Raw genomic sequence first — 23,493 nt, forward strand, 5'->3', positions numbered from 1 at the left:
TTGTGTTTGGAATAGGTAGCACTAGCTGCATCCACTCTTCATTGTCCCTATGGGAATTTGTTCTTGGCCATGGCTGTTCTTTGCTTTTTAAATCTCCTGAGGTTAGGAATGTGTCCTCTCAAAGTATCTTTGAGCCACTGTTGATTACAGTTGTTGGACAATTCCCATAGGCTGCGGTAGTATTTATAGCACATTTCCTAATATCAAAGAGCTTCTACTTTCCCCCACTAACCTTTATCTTTATTTCCTTAGCCACTTCCACAAAGGCACTTGTGACCTCAAAATTTGCAATTAATGCCCCCAAGGACAACCCGCCTTTGTTTCTTTGCTGCAGGCCCAGTGCCAATACTTACACTCCTCTGACAGTCATTATACATCAAAAGGTATGCAGAATACAATAAATGGCAGAGAGGATACAGCAGATAAAGCTGCACTGCTGCAAATACCCTTGATTTAGTGAGAATTTAGAGCAGGAGTTGGCTAAGAGAGTTTTCAGTATGGTGTCCACAGTATATGGTATAACCCTTCAGGCTTGTTTCCATTGACTAAGAACATAAGTATGGAAGGCAGATCATGGGATGAAAGTAATATGGAAGCTGTGTACTGAAATGGACTATTAGCTGTAAGCCCAGAGAGGCTCAGTTCTTTATCTTCTTCTCTATTTCTGCTCATTCCCTTGGTGATCTCATGCTGAATTGTGGGTTTAAATACTTAGAAGTATATGTCTCTAGCCCAGACCTCTCCTCTGAAAACCAGACTCATCTCTATTTGGATGTCTTATGCACATCACTGACTTTCACCTTCCAAATGGAACTCCTGATCTTTCCCATCAGTATCTCTTCTCTATCTCAGAAGATGGCAATTCCATTCTCCTGTTGCCTAGTTGCCCAGTCCTATTTTTCTCTCATTTCCACTTCTGAATGGGCAGGAAATTCTGTTAGCTTTTGCCTTCAAAAATATACTCACCATCTGACCACTGGTTCCCACTAGCATTGCAACTTCCCTGGTTAAAGTCCCCATTACCTCTCCCCTCAAGGATCGCCAGTGATCTCTTTCCCCATCTCACAGTTACCTCTGCATTTCTCACCCTGCTCTAGCCACACTGGTCTCTTTGAATCTATTTCTTATATGCTAGGCACCCTTTGCCTTGTGTATAAATTTTTGTTGTTATTTCCATGTGTGGGTCATTCTTCCTGCAGATATCTACATGGCTAACTCATTCATCTTCCAAGTCTGTTTTAACATGATACCTTCTTAGTGGAGAGTTCACAGATCACACTATTTACAATTGCAGTCCTCTCTCACTGATATCCCTTGTTCTTTCTCCTGCTTTCTTTTTCTCCACACTATTTTAATATTTTATTTGTTCTAGTTAGTTCTACATGGTAGCAGAATGCATTTCAACTCATGGTACACAACTATTTTAGTTTTTATGAAGCCCAGTTGATCATTTTTTTGTCTTTTATGGTTTATGCCTAACTCAAGTTATAAAAAGAAGTTGCCCACATTTTCTTCCAGAAGTTTTACGCCTTTTGATGTTACATTTATTAGGAACATGATCCATTTTGAGTTACTTTTTGTGTATGGTGTGAAGTCATAAGGTCAAAGTTCAGTTTTTTTGCATATGGAAATCCAATTGTTCCATAGGATTTGTTGAAAAGACGATCCATTTCTCCATTAAATTACCTTAGCTACTTCCTTAAAAATCAGATGATCTTTTATGTATGTGTCCACTACTGGAATTTCTATTTTTGTTCTCTTGTGCAAATATCTATCCTTTGAAATTTATATACTATTTTTTACTTTATAGAACTTGAAATTGCATCTTTATTTTTCCTTTTTACAATTATTTTTGATCTTCTAAGTTCCCTGCATTTCCATAAGATGATTTCAGTGTAAATTTTTAAAGTTGCACAGAAAAAAAAAGTTGCACCTGCCATAATTTTGATCAGTATTGTCTTATATCTGTAGATCAAGTTACAGAGAATCAACATCCTTATAGTATTGTTTTTCCAACTGTGATCATGACATTTTCTTTAATATCTCTCAGCAATATTTTGTAGTTTTCAGTGTACAGACTTTGCAGATATTTTATTAAATGTATCCTTAAGCATTTTATAATTTTGCTCCTTATTACAATGGTTCTTTTTAAGTTTCAGTTTCTGATTGCGCATTGTTGGTATATACAAATAAAAATTGTGGGGGTTTTTTTTGTACATTGACTTTGTTTTTGGCTACCTTTGTACACTTACTTAGTTTTCTACTGCATTTTTGTAGATTCTTCAGGATTTACTCTATTGACTATTGTGTTGCTTACATATAAAGATAATCTCACCTTTTCCTTTCTACTCTGTGTTCCTTTTAGCTTTCTTTCTTAACATACAAGTTAGGATCTTTAGCATATTTGTCAATAAAGTTGTGACAAGGAAATTTGTGCCTTGTCCCAGGTCTTAGAGGGGAGCATTTAGCTTTTGTCATGAAGCATGAAGTTAGCTGGAGGTGGCTTATTATTGTTGGCTTGGTTTTGCTTGATGATTTTTGTTTTGGTAGATAATTCTTACCAAGATTAAGAAGTTCTCTTCTGTTTCTATTTTGCTGGGAGATTGTATCATGAGTAGATGTTGAGTTTCGACAAATGTTTTTTTCTGTATCTATTGTGTTGATGATATGTTTTGTTTTTTGCAGTACACTGGGGTACTCTACCACTGGGCTACATCCCCAGCCCTTTTTATTCTTTTGTTTTCAGACAGAGCTCATTAAGTTGCTCAGCCTGGGTAGAACTTGCGATCCTCCTGCCTCAGCCTCCCAAGCAGCTGGGATTGCAGGTATGTGCCACCAATTCAGTCATCATATGGCTTTTGTTCTTCAATGTGTTGATATGGTGGATTACATTGATTGATGGTTTTCCAATGTTAGTTCTCACACTCATGACAAACTAGTCATCATGTGTTATCTTCCTTTGTATATTGCTGTATTCAATTTACCAGTATTCTGTAAAGGATATTTCCTCTATGTTCATGAGGCATATTGGTCCATGGGTTTCTTTCCTTCATCTGATTTTACTACCAGAGTAATGATGTTCCCCTAAAGTGGGTTCTAAATCACCCCCATCGACTCCTATTTCTGGGAAACTTAGTATGTAAGTGGAGTATTTCTTCCACCAGTATTAGTAGAATTCACTGGTGAAGCCACCTGTACCTTTTCTTTCTTGGAAGACTTTTCCTCATGACTTCAGATCCTTCAACTGATAAAGGACTATTAAGAAATCTGTTTCTTCTTGGGTGAGTTTTGGGAATTTGCATATTTTTTTCAGGGACTTTCTTATGTTTCATCTAAGATATCAAGTTTATGGGCATTGATTTGCTCATAGTGTCCTTTCTTTATGTATTTTCTGTGTATGTATAATGATGTTCTTTCTTTCCTTGATGATATTGGCTGACTTATATCCTCCCTTTTTTCCCTCATATTCAGTCAGGTTCAAAATTGATCAATTTTATTGATGTTTTCAAAATTAAAATTTTTGTTTCATTGATTTTCATCTATTTGTTTTTATCTGTTTTCAAATTTCATTTGTTTTTCTTTGTCTTATTATTTTCTTCCTTCCACTTGCTTTGGGTTTAATTTACTTTTATTTTTCTAGATGCCTAAGCATAAGGTTTAGGTTTCTGATTTGAGGACAGTTTTCTTTTCTAATGTCAGCATTTTTCTGGTGACATCTGTGTTTTTACTTGTCCACTTGTTTTTTTTTTTTTTTTCAGTTACTGATAATGTTAAATTTCCCAGTGTAATTGTGGATTTACCTATTTCTCTTTTGAATTCTGCTTGGTTTTGCTGTATGTATTTTAAGGTGCTATCACATTAGGCTATTCAATATTTTGTCCTATTAGTCAATTCCTTTATCATTATGACATATCCCTCTTTAGGTAATATTACTCCATTTAAAGTCTATTGGCCTCATGTTAATTTAGCTGGGTTATCATTGTTTTGTTTTGTTTTCAAAAGATATCAGTTTTTCCATTAATTTATCTCAACCTGTAGCCTCTGTGTTTAAAGTTAGTTTTTGAAGCAATCTATAATTGATTCTTGGTTTTTCATCCAAATGGACAGTCACAACCTATTATTTGATGGATTTAGATCATTTATATTTAATGTAGATACTGGTACTTTCCACTAGAATCTATCATCTTATTAGTCTTTGTGTATTTGTCCCATTTACTCTTTGCTTTTTTATACTTTCTTCATCTTTTGGATTATTTGAGCTTTGTGATTATTTGAGCTTTGTAAGCATTTCATCTTACCCATAGTGTTGGATAATTATCCATTCTTTATGGGTTTGTTCTTATTGTTGTTTCATTGGTTGCTATAGGTGTTATGATATATACCTTTAACTTATTATATTGTAACTTCAAGTAATCCTATACTTCAAGTACAAAGTTAGACTCTTATACAACATCGTCTTTCTTCTGTCTTACTCTCACTAGTTTTCATATAATGAAATATAGGATTTTTCCTACACGTATGCTAAAATCCCTCAATTCATAGTTAATAATTTTGCTTCAAATAGTGTATTATCTTTTTAAGGAGTTTAAAGTTTTTGAAAAAATACCTTTTAGACTTACTGACATATTTACCATTGCTGGAGCTTTTATCTCTTTGTGTAGATCAAAAATTTCTGTCTGGTGTCATTTTCCTTTTTCCTGAAGAACTTCCTTTGATAATTCTTGTAGTGCAGGTCTGCTGGCAATGAATAGTATCTGACTTTATTTAAACTTTGTTTTCCTTTCAATCATGAGAGAGGTTTTTACAGGGTATAAGATTCTAGGTTGATGGTTTCTTTTCTTTCAGTACTTTTCAGTGACTTTCCATTGTTTCCTGATTTTTTTTCTCTTTTACAATCTACTATCATTTTTTTTCTTTGTTCTTCTCTGTTCACATGTGTCTCTTTTTTTCTGGCTGTTTTCCTCTTGTCATTGGTTATCAGAAATTTATTATGAGGTACATTTGCCTGATGTTCTTTCTGTTCATTCTGAATGGAATAAGAATAGTTCTTGAGTTTCTGCTACCTCCTTAAAGAGAGAGAGAGAGAGAGAGAGAGAGAGAGAAAATATATATATTTTCTATTTATAAAAAGCTGCTTATGATCTTTGCTAGTTCTATCATGTCCATTATTTCTGGATCTGTTTCTATGGATTGATATTCTTCTGGGTAAAGATTATGCTTGTGTGCTTTTTTATACCTAGTAATCATTAAAGGATACACTTTGATAAGATTTGCCCTTCTATACAGCAATGTATCCATCACCTCAATTGTGATATAGAGCTTCTTGCTTACCCTGAAAAGTTGTACCCTGAGGTGAGGTACAACCTCTTTGTATTCAATCCATTTCCATAACTCCTGGTCCCTGGAAACCTCTGATCTGATTTATATTGTTGTAGTTTTGCCTGTTTTAGAATTTCCTCTAAATGAAACTTCATGTATTCTTTTGTGTCTGGCTCCCTTTATTTATCACAATGATTTTGGAATTTGTTCTTTGTTGCTACATGGATCAATACTGCCTGCCTTTTTAATTGTTGAATTCTAGTCATTATATGGATGTGCTACCCTTCTGTTTATCCCACCACCATATTGGTGGATGTTTGGATTGTCTTTTCCACTTTGAGCTACTGTGGCTAAAGTACATTGAATATCTGAATGCATGCTTTTTTGTATGGGCATAAGTTTTCATTTCTCTTGGACAAATAACTCCCAGGTAAATTTTGGTTGGTTTCCAGACATTACTGTTGCTAAATTTTGTTGGTTCTTAAAAAGCATATTGTTTTTTGTTCTTGTGTACAGATAATTCAAATCTATTTAATTATTTTTGAGGTTTGCCTCAGAACTCTTGATGGAGAAGATATGGAAGACTCTTTAATATCAAGTTGATTTAATCCTTTGCTAGAGCAATACCCTATTGCGGATTCTACTGAATACCTTGTATATGATGTGGTCTTTCCATACTTCAGTTAGATATACAAACTCTTCCCAGCTCGGTCTGAGCTTTGGGGATTGTCCTGCCTGTATTTTTCTAGTGGCTCTGTCCACAGCCTCACTTTGTTTCCTCATATACACACATGGATCAAGAGTTAGACAACATTGTGAATGGAGTGTTTTTCCTCATTTCCATTTCAGAAGTTTTGTTGCTGATATACAGAAATGCCTTTGATTTATGCGTGTTGATTTTATATCCTGCCACTTTGCTGAATTCATTTATTAGTTCTAGTAGTTTCTTTGTAGACCCTTTTGGGTCTTCTAGGTATAGAATCATGTCATCTGCAAATAGTGATAATTTAAGTTCTTCTTTTCCAATTTTTATGCCTTTAATTTCTTTCGTCTGTCTAATTGCTCTGGCCAGTGTTTCGAGAACTATATTGAATAGAAGTGGAGATAGAGGGCATCCCTGTCTTGTTCCAGATTTTAGAGGGAATGCCTTCAACTTTTGTCCATTCAGAATGATGCTAGCCTGAGGCTTAGCATAGATAGCTTTTACAATGTCAAGGTAAGTTCCTGTTATCCCTAGTTTTTCTAATGTTTTGAACATAAAGGCATGTTGTACTTTGTCGAATGCTTTCTCTGCATCTATTGAGATGATCATATGGTTCTTATCTTTAAGTCTATTGATGTGGTGAATAACATTTATTGATTTCCGTATGTTGAACCATCCTTGCATCCCAGGGATGAATCCTACTTGATCATGGTGCACTATTTTTTTGATGTGTTTTTGTATTCGATTCGCCAGAATTTTATTGAGGATTTTTGCATCTAGGTTCATTAGAGATATTGGTCTGTAGTTTTCTTTCTTTGAGGTGTCTTTGTCTGGTTTCGGGATCAGGGTGATGTTGGCCTCATAGAATGAATTTGGAAGAGCTCCCTCTTTTTCTATTTCCTGAAATAACTTGAAAAGTATTGGTATTAATTCTTCTTTAAAGGTTTTGTAAAACTCCGCTGTATACCCATCCGGTCCTGGGCTTTTCTTGGTTGGTAGTCTTTTGATGGCTTCTTCAATTTCATCTATTGATATTGGTCTGTTCAGATTGTCTATATCCTGCTGACTCAGTCTAGGCAAATCATATGACTTAAGAAATTTATCGATGTCTTCACTATCCTCTATTTTATTGGAATATAGATTTTCAAAATAATTTCCACTTGGGAATCAACCTAACAAAAGAGGTGAAAGATTTATACAATGAAAACTACAGAACCCTAAAGAGAGAAGTAGAAGAAGATCTTAGAAGATGGAAAAATATACCCTGTTCATGGATAGGCAGAACAAACATCATCAAAATGGCGATATTACCAAAAGTTCTTTATAGATTTAATGCAATGCCAATCAAAATCCCAACGGCATTTCTTGTAGAAATAGATAAAGCAATCATGAAATTCATATGGAAAAATAAAAGACCCAGAATAGCAAAAGCAATTCTAAGCAGAAAGAGTGAATCAGGCGGTATAGCGATACCAGATTTCAAACTATATTACAGAGCAATAGTGACAAAAACAGCATGGTACTGGTACCAAAACAGGCGGGTGGACCAATGGTATAAAATAGAGGACACAGAGACTAACCCACAAAGTTACAACTATCTTATATTTGATAAAGGGGCTATAAGCATGCAATGGAGGAAAGATAGCATCTTCAACAAATGGTGTTGGGAAAACTGGAAATCCATATGCAACAAAATGAAACTGAATCCCTTTCTCTCGCCATGCACAAAAGTTAACTCAAAATGGATCAAGGAGCTTGATATCAAATCAGAAACTCTGCGTCTGATAGAAGATAAAGTTGGCTCAGATCTACAGATTGTGGGGTCGGGCTCCAAATTCCTTAATAGGACACCCATAGCACAAGAGTTAACAACTAGAATCAACAAATGGGACTTAATTAAACTTAAAAGTTTTTTTTCAGCAAAAGAAACAATAAGAGAGGTAAATAGGGAGCCTACATCCTGGGAACGAATTTTTACTCCTCACACTTCAGATAGAGCCCTAATATCCAGAGTATACAAAGAACTCAAAAAACTAGACAATAAGATAACAAATAACCCAATCAACAAATGGGCCAAGGACCTGAACAGACACTTCTCAGAGGAGGATATACAATCAATCAACAAGTACATGAAAAAATGCTCTCCATCTCTAGCAGTCAGAGAAATGCAAATCAAAACCACCCTAAGATACCATCTCACTCCAGTAAGATTGGCAGCCACTATGAATTCAAACAACAACAAGTGCTGGCGAGGATGTGGAGAAAAGGGTACACTTGTACATTGCTGGTGGGACTGCAAATTGGTGTGGCCAATTTGGAAAGCAGTTTGGAGATTCATGGGAAAGCTGGGAATGGAACCACCATTTGACCCTGCTATTGCCCTTCTCGGACTATTCCCTGAAGACCTTAAAAGAGCATGCTACAGGGACACTGCCACATCGATGTTCATAGCAGCACAATTCACAATAGCTAGACTGTGGAACCAACCCAGATGCCCTTCAATAGATGAATGGATAAAAAAAATGTGGCATCTATACACAATGGAGTACTATGCAGCAATAAAAAATGACAAAATCATAGAATTTTCAGGGAAATGGATGGCATTAGAGCAGATTATGCTTAGTGAAGCTAGCCAAACCCTAAAAAACAGATACCAAATGTCTTCTTTGATATAATGAGAGCAAGTATGAACAGAGCAGGGAGGAAGAGTAGGAAGAAAAGAGTAACATTAAACAGAGACTTGAGATGGGAGGGAAAGGGAGAGAAAAGGGAAATTGCATGGAAATGAAGGGAGACACTCATTGCTAAACAAAATTACATATAAGAGGTTGTGAGGGGAATGGGAAAATAAACAAAGAGAGAAATGAATTACAGTAGATGGGGTAGAGAGAGAAGATGGGAGGGGAGGGGAGGGGGGATAGTAGGGGATAGGAAAGGTAGCAGAATACAACAGTCACTAATATGGCATTATGTAAAATTGTGGATGTGTAACTGACGTGATTCTGCAATCTGCATTTGGGGTAAAATTGGGAGTTCATAACCCATGTCAATCTAATGTATGAAATATGTCAAGAGCTTTGTAATGTTGTGAACAACCAATAAAAAAAATGTAAAAAAAAAAAAAAAAAAAAAGAGTTAGACAACAGCTGACCTGAGGGGACCCTCTGCAGATCTCCCTCTCTTCAAACCTCTCCTTTCCAGTATTCTGTGTGAAAATTCTAGATGCTTCAGTCTCTGCAAACTATGATTTCTGCCTCCTCAATTACCGGGCTGTATTTGGGTTCCTCCTTCCTATGTTAAATGAGGGAACTTGCTTATTGGGAAATGCTGCCTATTTCCCTATGTCTGAAAACCACTGTTTCATATATTTTAATTGATTTTATTATTGTTTAAAGTGGGAAGGTAGTTTTAATCCTTTTTACTCAACAGTAGCTAAAAACAGAAGTCCCTCTCCTTTTATTGACTTTTGGAGAGTTTTTATTTAAAATAATCATAAATATGGGGTTGAACTTTAATAAATGCATTTTCTGCATCAGTTGAGATACTGATGCTATTTTCTCTTTTAATCAATTAATGTATTACATTACATTGATGGAATTTTTCCTACGCTAAACATTGTCCACTTCTGAGATGAACCTACTGGATCACAATGAACTGTTTTTAATACATATTTATATTAATTGGCTAATATGTTTCTGTAGTCTTCACATACAGAGCTGGGGGTGTTGAACACTTGCCTTTCATGCATTAGGTCCTAGGCTTGATCCCCAACACTGCAAAAGAAAACAAACAAAAAGATTTCCATACATAATTTTAAGAAATGCTTTTATAATTCTCTTGTGGAACTAATATTACATTAACATCTAAAATTAGTTGGGCAGTTTTCCTTTTCTCCTTATTTTGTGAAGTAAAATTTTAAAGAGTGACACTAAAACTACCCACAGCTCTCTTTTCCTCAGTTTTGGAGTCTTATTAATTATTGGGAAAATCATTTACATCCAAGTGGAACCACGAAGAGTTAAATTTTGATAAAATATTTGGTAAAATACAAATATAAAGACATTGGGTAGATTTAAAAAAACCCTAAGTTTTCACCAATTTTTTTTAATTCTAAATCCTAACTGAATAAATCAAGAAATCCCAAACCACATCCCTGAGAAAACAGGCAGACATTAGTACCCTTCATTTTTATCTAGATATCATGATTCAATTCTAATACTAATCCAACTGTTGTTTTTAAATCCTCTCTTTTTGAACATATTTTTACTAGTTCATTATAGATATACATAATATTAGAATTCATTTTGATATAATGATACAAGTATTAAATATAATTTGCTCCAGTTTAATCCCCACTAATTCCCCCTTTTTCTCCCTACCTCCCTCTCATGTTCCCTTTCCTCTACTCTACTGATCTTTGTTATTTTATGTACATTTTTTTTTAAAACTAGCACATTATGGATACACATAATGGAGAAATTCACAGTGATATATTCATATATGTACATAGGAAAGTTTGATCAGATTCATTCCACTATTCTTCCCTTTATCTGTCCTTCCTCCCTCTCCCTCAACTCCCTTCCTCTACTCCACTCATCCTTCTTCTATTTTCATGGGATTTTTGTACACGTTTTTTCTTTCTTTCTTTTTTTCCCCACCTATTTTGATCTAGTTTCTGCCTACGAGAAAACATTCAATCGTTGACTTTCTGCATCTGGCTTATTTCACTTAGCATTATGTTTTACAGTTCCATCAATCTACCAGCAAATGCTGTAATTTCATTCTTCTTTGTGGCTGAGAAACACCCATGGTGTATACATACCACATTGTCTTTATTCATTCGTCTGTGGACAGGCACGTAGGCTGATTCCATAGCTTGGCATGTGAATAGCCCTGCTATGAACATTGATGTGGCTGTATCCCTATAATGTGCTTATTTTAGATCTTTTGGATATACACCAAGGAGTAAGATAGCTGAGTCATATGATGGTTTCATTTCTAGTTTTTTGAGGAATCACCATACTGCTTTCCAGGGTGGTTGTACTAATTTGCAATCAACAGGACTTCTAAAGTATAAAAAATGAAACCAAGAACCAATAACTGATGCAACATCAAATTTTAAAACTTCTGCACAAGAACATGAAGAAAGAGCCTATAGAATGGGAAATAATCTTTTATACCTGCTCTCTAGATAGGGGATAAATATTCAGAATAATATAAGGAACTCAAAAAACTGAACACCAAAAAGTAAATGAATGGGTAAACGCACTTCTCAAAAAAAAAAAAAAAAAAGAAATACAAAAGGTACAAAATGAATATATGAAAAAAAAGTTCAACATTTCTAGCAATCAGGGAAATGCAAATCAAAACTACACTGAAATTTCCTCTCCAGTCAGAATGGAAGTCATCAAGAATACAAATAATAGATGGTGGAATGAGATGGACATCATTACCCTAGGTACATGTGTGACTGCACATGTGGTGCAATGCTACATCATGTACAACCAGAGAAATGAAAAGTTGTGCTGCAATTGTGTACAATGAATCAAAATGATTCTACTGTCATATATGCCTAATTACAATAAATAAATAAATAGAATACAAATAATAATAAATGCTGGTGAGGATGTGAGGAAAAAGTCCTACTGGGTTCTTCATGACATAAAAATATGAACTTTCTAATTAACCCCCACAGACAAGTGTGTTTTACTCTTCTAATGTGAGTGAAAAAATGGTACATGTAACAATAATCTCTCAGTGAAAAAATAAATTATTAAAAAGTAATGATCTTACAATACTTCCAGTAAATCCAGAACTCTGAGAAGATGCAAGATAATGTCTTGGGGACACACTACATGTATGTGTCCCTGAGCATATGTGCAAAATTGTTATGAAATTACAGGATGAAATATAAGTTCAACTTGACAATTAAAACCTATCATGACCTGGCTTCTATCTACCAAGCCAGCTTCACTCTGACCACTGTCTTTCTTATATCCCACATTGTAGACATATTGAGTGACTTGTTATTCTTTATATCATCTGTCCCATTTCATACCTCTGTACCTTTGCATGGTTTCCTTTCCCTGAATTGCCCCTAGCATCAGGTAAAATCATATTCACCTTTCAGGTCTCAATTCAAAGTATTCCTTCTTCTGAAAATATCCCTCATCACCTCAGACAGAAAATAGAGTTTGTTTTCTATCCTTATTGTTCTTTATATCAAATCAATTCTGTCAATTATCTCACTGTATTTCAATAATCATTATTCATAAAATGTATTTTTAGGGGGCTAGGGTACAACTCAGTTGGTAGAGTGCTTGCTTAGCACACACAAGGCCCTGGGTTCAATCCCCAGCACCATCATAAAGTGTATTTTTTTATCTTTATTACCTACCATACCATATTCTTATTAATGTATAGATATTTGCTGAATGAGGAATTTGGAGTCCAGTCATTTAAAAGACACAGGAAATATTGCCTACACTCTTCATTTCTAAGTTTGTACTGGTATTTCCTTAGAGGAGTGAGGTCTGGGATTATGGAACTTTACACAGAATAGATACAAAAATTCTCATTCCCATCCTGCAAAATGCCCCTGAAGCTTCCCAGTCTCTGTGACTGCGTGCCCTCCCTGACCTCTCTCTTCTCTGAACTGTGAACACATGAACCTCTAAAAGAGGCTTCAAAAGCCCAATTTCCCATTGAGGAAAAACCTGGAAGTCATGAGGTGAGAGAATAAATCCTTAAAAGCTGCAACTTTACCTATTATTAAAATAAAAGTCTCTTTTGTAGGTTGGGGGAAAATGGGGATAGATAGATAACTATCCGAAATGTTGCATAAATCCAACCATAATAGTTTTTGCTCATCTGCCAGATGGTATGTCTTTTGTGCTCTGTTGAAAAATATCAGAAGATGAAGGAAGAACAGTCTGCAGGACAGATATTTAAACCTGGGGAAAGCAATGAACATGCTGTAAACTGGAGACATTTAAGCATATATATGCAAGTGAGAGTATAAGTGTGTGTGTGTGTGTGTGTGTGTGTGTGTGTGTGTGAGAGAGAGAGAGAGTACGTATGTGTGTGTGTGTGTGTGTGAGAGAGAGAGAGAGAGAGAGAGAGAGAGAGAAAGAGAGAGAGAGAGAGAGTATGTATATGTGTGTGTGTGTGTGTGTGTGTGTGTTTAATTCTAGTGTAGTTTCTTTCTGTTTTCATATTTTTAGTGGCATTGTTTTTGGAATAAGCCAAACTTAGATTTGAACCATGACTTCAACATATATTTGCTGCATAAGCATGAGCAAGTTAAGGTTGGTTACTTAAGTCCTAATGTTCTCAACTCTAAAATGTCTTCCTATCTCATCTCTAATATACCTACAAAAGTATATATACACACATACTCACACACACACACACACGATACCATTGAAATTAAGTTATTTAGAAATATACACACATGTACACATATTTTTTTTATCATGAAAATATACATTGGTATAAATACTGTCTTAAAAAATGCATATGGTAAGCCTAAGAGAAATAATTGTGCACTCTTCAAAGAAACTTAGTAGAAATTTAGCACATGGTTTATGCACTATAGACTGCAATGGGGAATGAGGTTGGAACCCACCTTTTGATCTGTGTCTCCCCCTCAAGAGTCCCCTGAAGTATATGAATAGGATACTAGAAGCTCACTATGAAAAATACTGAGCTTATCTGAGGCACTTTATTTTAATTCAGTCAACAGACTCAGCCAAGTGTAATATGTTACCTAAGGTCACAGAGAACTGACTCGAATCTGAGACTTCTGATTTCCACAGCAATGTCAGTTCCACAGCAGACAAAACTTCTGACAGAATCTCCTGATGGGCTAGACACATCAGGTAAAATTGTATTTTCCCCCCACATCCAGTCTCCACCCGTTTCCATTCTGTATTGTCCTGGGGTGGGGGAAGTGGGCTCCATCAAAAGTCTCCTTTCACTTCTGGCTTCTAGTCAGGGATGAGCACCAGCAGGAGATCTGGGGGAAGAGGAGAAGGTCCTTTCCTGGCTACATCCTTAGAGGGAAGGTCATCTGAGTCCTGTCTGAGGATTCTGTCTTCAGGGCTCTTTCTCTGGGTGCGAATGACCACACCCACCCTTTCCTTTTCCAGACTAGGGGAGATAATAGCCCCCCATTGCTCCCACCCCCTGTGCACTGCACCGCCCCTCCCAGTTTCCCTTTATCCTGCTGGAAGGAAGAGTAGAGTCCTTTTATTAAATTTTCTTCAGATTACCCAATATAAATGTGCCATTATTTCCTATGGGGACCACAACTGACACACTGGGGAGTGTTTTAAGAAGTTCATATGCCTGGGGGCTTTTAGAAGCTACCAGGTGTTTCTAATTTACATTTGTGGTTGAATCCTACACATAGGCATGAGGATGATTTTTTGTTGTTGTTGTTGTGAAGTTACTAGTAAATATGAGTGAACTAACTCACTCTCTCTCTCCCCCCCACCCCTCTCTCCTCTCTCTCTCTCTCTCTCTCTCTCTCTCTCTCTCTCTCTCTCTCTCTCTTTCTCTCTCTCTCTCTCTCTCAATGGTAGAGCTTTCACAAAATATGAGGGAGTATCATGAGCTAAGCTACCTGGATTCCAGTGATCTATGTTTTTTGAAAACTACCAGACAGGTTGACATATAGATTGATAAACGTGCAAACACTTAGAATCCAGCAGCCTTGTAAACACATTCAAAAATATTTATTTTCATGCTGTTTCCTTCTTCTCCTAACACCTAAATGTCAATTTTAATGGAAGCCACATCTCTACGTATTGATTGTTTCACCTTGATTTTATTAAGGTTCAGTTTGGCTACCCAGGAAGCTTTCCTAGTGTTTGAAACATTTATAAAAAAAAAAAAAATGTCTGTTGGGGGTGGGGGGCAGGCGGGGAGAGAGACGAAAACGTTAGAGGCAAAGAAAAAAAATTACATCTTGTCTAAAGGAAAACACCGTTTGTTGCCAAGATTTCATTAATTCGATAAATAAAAATACAAGTAAGCTCCAACTTCAACAAGCTCAAGTTTCCCTGCTAGCTGTGAAACCACAGCACCCTGATGGCTTCTAAATATGTCAACACATGACCTTCCCATCCCAAACTCACCAGTGTGGAGGACATGATTTATGAGGTTGTCTGACCATCCTTGAAAGAGGTTTTTAAATATTTTACTTTTATAATAAGTGTAGTTCCTTCATTCAGTGGTAAATGATTGTGGGTTCTTAGAGAAAAGGGTGAATTTCAGGAAAGAAAAAAACAAAAATTCTAAGCGTGGAAGTGATCTGCAAACAGCTCTGGGCCACCTTCTGGTGTGTGAGCTAATTACTGGCCCTAAGTTGCCTAGTAAACGGTCTTTGTTTGGGAAGGTTAAGTTTCATCTCTGTTCCAAAAACTCAGAGCCAGACAGGGAAGGGAAAAAATGATGGTGTTTGTGGTGAGGTTGGCAGTCCTGCCCCGCCGGCTGGTTATTTGGAAAGGTCTTAGAAGATGTGTTATGAGGCATGGTAATGTGTGTCATTTTTCATGACTGAAGTCAAAGGATTTAGCAGGTTGAGTCTGTGGACTTGGATTGGATGGTGGAAAATACCAAATAATGTGTGAGCCTTGCATCCCACCGCTGCCTGGGCTCTCACGACACCAGAGACCAAGCAAGAGGACACTGCTGCCCCAATACAGCTGAGTTCAGAGATAGGAAATGTGGCTTGCCCAACTATAAAGTCACTTTTATGTAAGAGAAAAGTGAGTTCCTGTTGTTGAAGACATCTCTTCATTTAGAAGTTGTCAATGGGGAGCATGAATGTTCTTGGAAAAGAATATAATAAACAAAGATGACATTATCTCTTACTTTGAGAAGAAGAGGTGACCCTAAGAATTGGAATACACAATGCTTCCCTTCAGATCCTCTCTTTGCTCTGTTTCTTGAACATTTGTGTTGAGGCAGAACTGAGGGTGTGACTAAGGTTTACCCTCTTAGCTAAGGTTCCTTCGTTCTTATGAAAACTAGTGCAAGCCAAAAAGGTAATAGTTCTTATTAGGACACAGGGGTATCTAATGGAACTCTTCAGGCCAAGGTGAAGTGAATCTTGGGGAAAAATTAGAACCAGGAGCCAAAAAACTACGAAAACCCAAGGCACCTGCTCCATATTCCTATCTGCCTCTCTGGCCTCCTGCTTTATCTTCTCACTACATTCTGCACCTCTCATCTTGTCCTTGATGACAGGCTTCTTCATCTTATCCAAGTCCATGGTTGTACATGATCATTCCACAGTGACTGACATCTTCAATTCTTAAATCTACCGCCCTTTCACTCAAGTGACCAGCCAAGATCACAGATTAGTTAATTCTGAACACATACCACATTCCAGACTCTAAGCAATTTACATGTTCTATTATCTCATTTAATCCTAGCATCTAACCTATAAGGTCATCTCCACTTTGTAAATAACAAAATGGAGGCAGAGAAGTTAAGTGACTTGTTCAAATTCACATAGCAAAGGAGGAATAACATGAGTTTCAAACCCAGGCATCCTAACAATGGCTGTTTTGCTTGATGAATCCCCCATGCCATTCCCCAGAAGAAAGAATACAGTGATCCTCTCTTGGAGTGGGTAGACATCCCACTCTAATTGGCCTTCCCTTCAGTGGTGGTGGGCTGCAGTGAGGATTACAGAAAGGGAATTGGACAGACAGCCCAAAATCATCCACAGTAGTTAACAAAAATGCTCATATTCTCAAAGCCAAGCAAGTCATGGGATAGCACAGCAATAGAGTATCAAAGGTCATTAAAATTTGTGAAGCAGAGAGGATTTTCCTGTACATGATTATTTTCACAGAGGCAACTCCATATGTGAATGGGTGTTTTCCTTTTTCTAGAATTCTCTGGAGATGAAGATTTAAAATTTCCCACATGGCAATTTAGCCAGGTTCTTGGACTCTGGGAGCTTGAAACTGATTTCTTTGTCTTTCTTTCAGGGTAAACTGTGTACCACAACAAGGAACACGTGAGAATATTCTGAAGTAATTCTGCTCTTTGGCTGAGTGTCACACTGACTTAATTAGAAAATTTTATCAAAGGACTAATAACAAAGGCATAAAAATTCCTGAAATCATGTGTCTGGAAAGAGTTTCATTAATTTATGTTTATATCTATATAAATAAGTACATAAGTGAGGAAAGCAGTCCAAATCTGAAAAAAAAAAAAAAGTTGGCTTCATAAGAGAAATGATGAGGAAGACAAAACTGTGAACTAAGAAATCAGCCTTTTTGGGTCCACGTTTCTGACCCTCACCCCATGTATGCCCTAATGCATGAGGCATGGGGGGGGGCGAGGGGGGGGCAGAAATGGTGCTGCATTCGACACTTTCCTGAGACCAAATTCCATTGGATGTATATAATATCCAACCACAGCAAATGACTAAAGAAAAAAAAAAAAAGAAAGAAAAATCAAATAAGATATGCTCATTCTGTTCTAAATTATCCAAAGACATTTTCAGCTCACACTCTCCATCTGATTTGGCCAGATTTTGCTGCTGATAATTGTCTCACCTTTTGAAGGCCTCAAATCTTTAAAGCAGTTCTCTTCTCTCTTCTATTGCAGCCAAAACAAATTAGCCAGTGATTTATCCCAACTTCTATCCCTGCCCCGACCTTCAACCCCCAAACCCACACACTCCTGGTCTGCTCCTTCTTCACCTCGTAATCTTGTTTTGGGTCTCTTCTACTCCAGGCACAACTTGTAATTGTAACAAGAAGACTCTTGGGCATCCTTGGCCATTTTTTTTAACTCCCAGAAAACAGCAATGGCTGTCAGCTGCTAGAGGTAGCACTTGAATTTTGTCTTTTATTACGGTTTCTCATTATCTTATAGAACCAAGGAAAGTTACAGCTCAGTGGCCTTCAAGTTGTCCTAACTAGGAATCTCTACTTGATTTCACTCCTGTTCACCTGAGTGACTTGCTTTTCCTTCCAGTTGCTCTTGAGAATCCCATCTGACCTTGAAGCAATACTTACCAGACTCCGTTCAAATAGATGTGCTATGAATGAACCCTCTGTTCTACTCAAGGTAAGCTAAGTCTTCAACAGGGGTAAATCCACAGAGGGCTAAGTACTGGTTCCAGATCCAGTCTACTCCATACTTCCTAGGGTTAGAGCTTATTTCATTGGTACTAAACCCTTGGTCAAGTATCCTAGAGACCATTCAAGGCTTTAACCATGGAGAAGGCTGCATAAGTACACACCGTAACTATTTGATTCATTCATTCAACAAATATTTATTGAGCTCATGTGCCAGCCATTGGCCTAGCACTTGGGATTCTTTTTCTTTCTTCCAACTCTCTGGAGGAAATTGCTAAAGACATTGGCAGGAATTGGGGATTGGAGGATTTAAGGGGTATTAAACAAGAGGCTACAACTAACCTTTGGTAGAGCAGGCTCAGTGGTTCTGACCCTGTTCTCTGGCCCAAGAATGCTCCTAGTGTTGTCTGATGCTAGTGGTTTCTTTCGGATGCCTCTATCACTGATGCATTTAGCTCTAGCTTCTCTGTTATCCAATGCCTCTCCCCCAACCTATCTTTCTCCTGATCCTCACTAATGCAAATGGTTCTGCCTGACCTCAGTCTCTTCCATTCATAAGGAAAGTTCATTGGACCTATCAAACTGAAAGTTCTAACCTTCCAAGAAATTTTTCACAAAACACGATGTTTGAAGGAGACAATATTTCATGCATAAGAATAATTTGCTATTGATCAGTTTACTTTTGCTGAGGATAGAGAGTTTGAGCTATGAGGTAATCTCTGGTTGAAGGCTGCCTTCCGGAAGAGGAAACAATGAAGGCGGGTGACCACACTGGCCTTGACTTTCCTGGCAGCAGATGCCACGGTGCGGTATGAGTGGGGTTTGGCTGGACAGCTGGTTCCATTCCGTGTATGGGGCTGGTGGGTTTGTGACAGACACACTTTCTAGGAATGTAGGGGAGGACTTTACAGAGTAGAGGTCTCTCAGGCCAGCTGTATGGAGTGGTGAGTACAAAGCAGAGGATGGGAATCCGAAAGTGTGGGTTTCCGTCTCGCTCTGCTCTTTCTGGGGCTGACCTTGCCAAAGCATTTCCTTTTTCTGTGTCTCAGGTTGCTCCTCTGGGGTTGCAGTATCCCAAACTCTTAGGTTTTCCTGTAAGCTCCTAGATTCTGGGATTCCTTGGATTTTGCTCTTAATCCAGTCTTTATGACTCTGGTTTCACTAGAAACTCTTTGTGGGGAACGAGTCCCAGCTGTGGGATGCATCAGTGAGAAATACCAAGTCAGACCTAGGATATGGGACACAGGGTTGTACTGTGCCACCAGGGCTCATGATTTTCAAAACTTGAGAGACTTTGCAAGGAACACCTGATGTGTGACATTGATCAATCTAGGACAACAGGAAATGAGGCTCGTGTAAGCTGGAGAGGGCACACCCCACTTAAAGGCACTCAAATTGCTATCTGTTAAGCACAGTGCCTATCACACAAAAGGCATCTGTGAGCTGGGTTACACTCAAGAGCAACGAGTTTGAGATACAACACCATCTCCAGAAGGAGAGTAAACACCTTTTCTTAGGACAACCAACTTGACTGTCAGCAGGCCAAACACTATTCTTCTAGAAGCTTCCAGTCCATGGGTTCCCTTTCAATTGGATGTTTCCCATGGCATCCAAAAGCAGAGAGACAGACAGGGTGGAACAGGAAGGAAGGAGCCTAAAAGTTCGCAATCCACCTGAATCACAACTAGACCCCAAGCATTGACCCTGAGTTTGAATCTGCTGCTGACCCCAAGTTTGATTCCGCTTCTCTGCAGCTAAAACGATCCCCAACTGCCTTGTGAACTGTGCAGTCTCCAGGAGCTGGGGAGAGTCACACAGGACTGTGGCTTTTCAAATGAGAGAACAGCAGGCAAGAAATGGAGACTTCTTGCTAAGCCCCATTAACGTTTTAATAGAGCTGAAAGCAACGGTCCTCTTTGAAACTGCTTTATTCATAATTGACCAATTGTCAATAGATATAGTTACACTCCATGGCATCTTATTAGAAGGAGCTTTTGAACCCCCTCCCCAAGCATTCACAGTAAATTCCTAACAGATGATGTCATAACAGGCCGTTACAATCCACAACATGTAGATACCATTAAAGCAATGTGTGTTGCCTTTTTTGATACTGAAACATCTAACTTTATTATGAAGTTTGCTATAAAACCTGCTATGATGTGTTTAATAATATTAAAGCATTTATTTTTCAATATTGAAGTCACGCTGCCACTGTGAAGCCCATTACTTTTGCCACAAATGAGAATTGCCAAATCTATCATTTGACTTTTAAACACTTCCTTAAGAGAGATTTCTTTCTTCTTTCCTCTTCTTTATCACTCTCTCTCTCTCTTTTTTTTTTTTTTTGCTATGAAAAAGCAGATGTTCTAAAGCTATTAAGTAACTGAAAACCAGCAATATAGGCTCAAAGGCTGAAACCTAATATTTACAATAAGCTGATCCAATGAGAAATGTCTCCACGATGACCCTGGTCATGAAGCAGGAACCTGTGTGGCCATCAGCAGGAGCTGAGGACGTTTTACTCTGTGCATTATGATCCTCCATTAGGATCTTTCCTGATACAGCACCTCTTCACTTACTTGGTACAAAAGGCAAAATAAATATAAAAATCCATCCCTACTGCCTCACGTTCTAATGACTTTACATTTTTCATATAGGGTAATGATTCTGTGATTTATGAGGATTCTGTATTTGTGCAGGGAGATTTGGATTTGGGGGTGGTGGCCCTACTTTAGTTCTCTATCATGATAGCAAACATTAAATTTTCTTTTAAACCTTTCTGATGGGAATCATTGTCTGAAATATGTATTTCTATTTTTTTTTAATTCCAGAGATTCAACCTTGGGGGGGAACTTTACCACTGAGTCATATCACTAGCCTTGCTTTTTGCTTTGTTTCTATTTTGAGGCAAGGTCTCACCTAGTTACTCTGGGCCTCATTAATTTCCATGGCTAACCTTGAATTTGCAATCCTCCTGCCTCAGCCTCCTGAGTCACTGGGGTTACAGGTGTGCACCACCATGCCTTGCCCATATTTCTGATTTTTAAGAAGAGAGCTATAGGTATTTTTAAGCAGATCAATGGCAAAAATAAAAGGAAAACTGTTCTTCCCTGAAAGTCACAAAATTCAGATTATGGCACAGACATAAATAATGTGAGGTAACAAAGTGAAACCCTTTAATTTCTGGAGAATGAGTACATATTAGAAAGAAATGAGAGCTTCCTTGAAGACCTTTTGATACAAACAGGCTCTGCATATTCTGTCAGTTTAAAATGTTATATATATAAAATCCTCATTTAAAATTTGAACATTCCTTAGAAGGATTAAGCCTATGGAATATTTGATTTTTGGCATACCTTTTTTACTTTCATAATTTTTAGAAGGTTATCTTTAATTCGAGTACAAAATATTTTAATGAACACCTATTAGGAGTAAAATAGAGAACTGTGTCCATTTGGAGGTTATATGAACAAATGTTGTTCTGCCTCCCTTTGTAGCTTCTCAGGGTATAGGCTGCAGATTCCCTGCAAGAACTTTCTTCAAGTGCTTTTGGTAACAGGCTTTGTGCTGCTACCCCTTGCTCTCCAGAGTCCTCTAAATCTCCCTTACTGTTGCTGTGACATGTACCCATAGTGACATTGAATGTCCAGTTTCATTCCCAAGACTGTCTTCCCATCTGGAATCGCTCTGTCTCTTCTAGAACCCCACCGGGATCTAAACCTTTGGCTTCTGTTTGCAGGAGGGGATTTCAGTTGGCACAGACTGTACTTCAGTAGCTGCAGTTCCATGAGGGCTGTATGTTGTGGGAAGGAGCACTTACTTACTCATGTCCCACTCTAGTAAATCCACAGGGCAGCATTTCTCCTCACAGACCAACCCCTGAGGTTTTCCACCACCCCTCACTCAACTGACCACTCCTTAACCAACCTTGGACAAATGGTGGGTGAGCTAACCATGAGTTTGGAAAAAAAAATGGGTGTGTGTTTCTCAGGCCCTCCCTCTCTCCTTCATTTCACCCGCCTGCCCACAGAAAGATGTGTCTGTCCGTGGTATGTATAAGGGGCCTGTTCTTGGGGACAAGGCCTGTGGTCCAGTGGGGGAGGTCAGACTCAGTGCAGCAGAGCATTAGGAAGCCCATTTGGCCCCACCTCCAGGCCACATTCTTTAATACAGCTTTAATCAGGAAAAGCTTATAGTTGGATCTCTACTTGTCTGACTTCTGTGCCTACTTCTTCCCTGATTCTGAATTTAGACAAGAAAGAAGGCTGTCATTCATTAAGGTGCCTAAAAAAACAAGCACTCTGAAAATTCCCAATCTATATAGGTGGTACCCACTCCACCCTTCCAACCTGCGCTCCAGGTATTCTATAACATTTACTTTGAGGCACGTTACCTAAAAATGGGTATAGAATTGCTCCATTACTCTAAAAGTTCTGGAGCATATAATTGAGGGAAAATGTTTTCACCTGCACTGGAGATAGAAAGATTGAATTTTTAGGACCCAGGCAGGTAACACAATTGGTAAAGGTTTTTGAGTATTAGATAATCATTTGCTTAAGTGTAATAACTGGTATGATTGCCCGGGATATTAAGAAAAATGGTAATAAGAAAAACAGTAGAATGTATCAGATATGACTTTCATATGTTTATACATGAATACTCGAATAGTGAAACTCCACATCATGTACAATCACAAGAATGGGATCCTAATCAGAATAAATTATACTCCATGTATGTATAAAACATCCAAATACACAATATTGTCATGCATACCTAAAAAGAACAAATAAAACCAAAAAGATGTCATAAAGAGTAGAAGGGACTCAGGCAAACCTGGCATTGTGTCCACATAGCTTTGGCCATTTCAAAAGAAGAAGATAAGCTATGTACAAGAAACAGCCTCTACTCAATGCCAGAATATCATCATCATATAGGATAGGGACCAGTATTAATAAATGTTTTGCATTTTCAAGGAAAACAATTTAGATATATAGATTTTCATGCAAAAATGCACCTCCCCTTCAATGTCAGCAACTAACTCATTCAGAAAACAAGATCAAACAAGAACAAATCCATGTGGGCTATTACTTGCAGGAAGTATGGAGCTGTCCTCTGGCCCAGGCTAGCCAAATGGATGGCATTGTTTGCCCCTCTGATCATCACTGAATCTGATCTTCCCTCTGGCCCTTCCTATGCACTAGTTAAAATTGGGCTTTCTTAATTCTAAGTTTTGTAATCACCAGTGAAAACTTTCACAGAGATGATGAAGACTCATTTTCAATACCCTGAGCTCTCAGTTACCTGAGAAAGTCTTGTCTTTCAGCCAGAAATAGCTTCAGCAACCCCCTTTTCAGGCACAACTTA

At 37.8% G+C, this 23,493-nt stretch overlaps 1 long non-coding RNA gene across 8 annotated transcripts in view; it reads right to left on the minus strand.

Moving 5' to 3' along the window:
• LOC308632264 overlaps positions 1 to 23,493 on the minus strand; it is a 167,755-nt gene that overhangs the window by 17,435 nt on the left and 126,827 nt on the right. The window contains exons 4-5 of one of the 8 annotated variants that reach the window (XR_014018464.1): positions 9,760 to 9,795; positions 4,632 to 5,066 (exon numbers count right to left, since the gene is read on the minus strand). The exons of the other annotated variants lie outside the window; for them this stretch is intronic. This is a non-coding gene — a long non-coding RNA (uncharacterized lncRNA). The remainder of the gene's footprint in view (positions 1 to 4,631; positions 5,067 to 9,759; positions 9,796 to 23,493) is intronic. 8 annotated transcript variants of the gene reach the window in all.

The sequence above is a fragment of the Spermophilus citellus genome (assembly GCF_964194105.1).
Source record: "Spermophilus citellus genome assembly, chromosome: 13".
Taxonomy (NCBI): domain Eukaryota; kingdom Metazoa; phylum Chordata; class Mammalia; order Rodentia; family Sciuridae; genus Spermophilus; species Spermophilus citellus.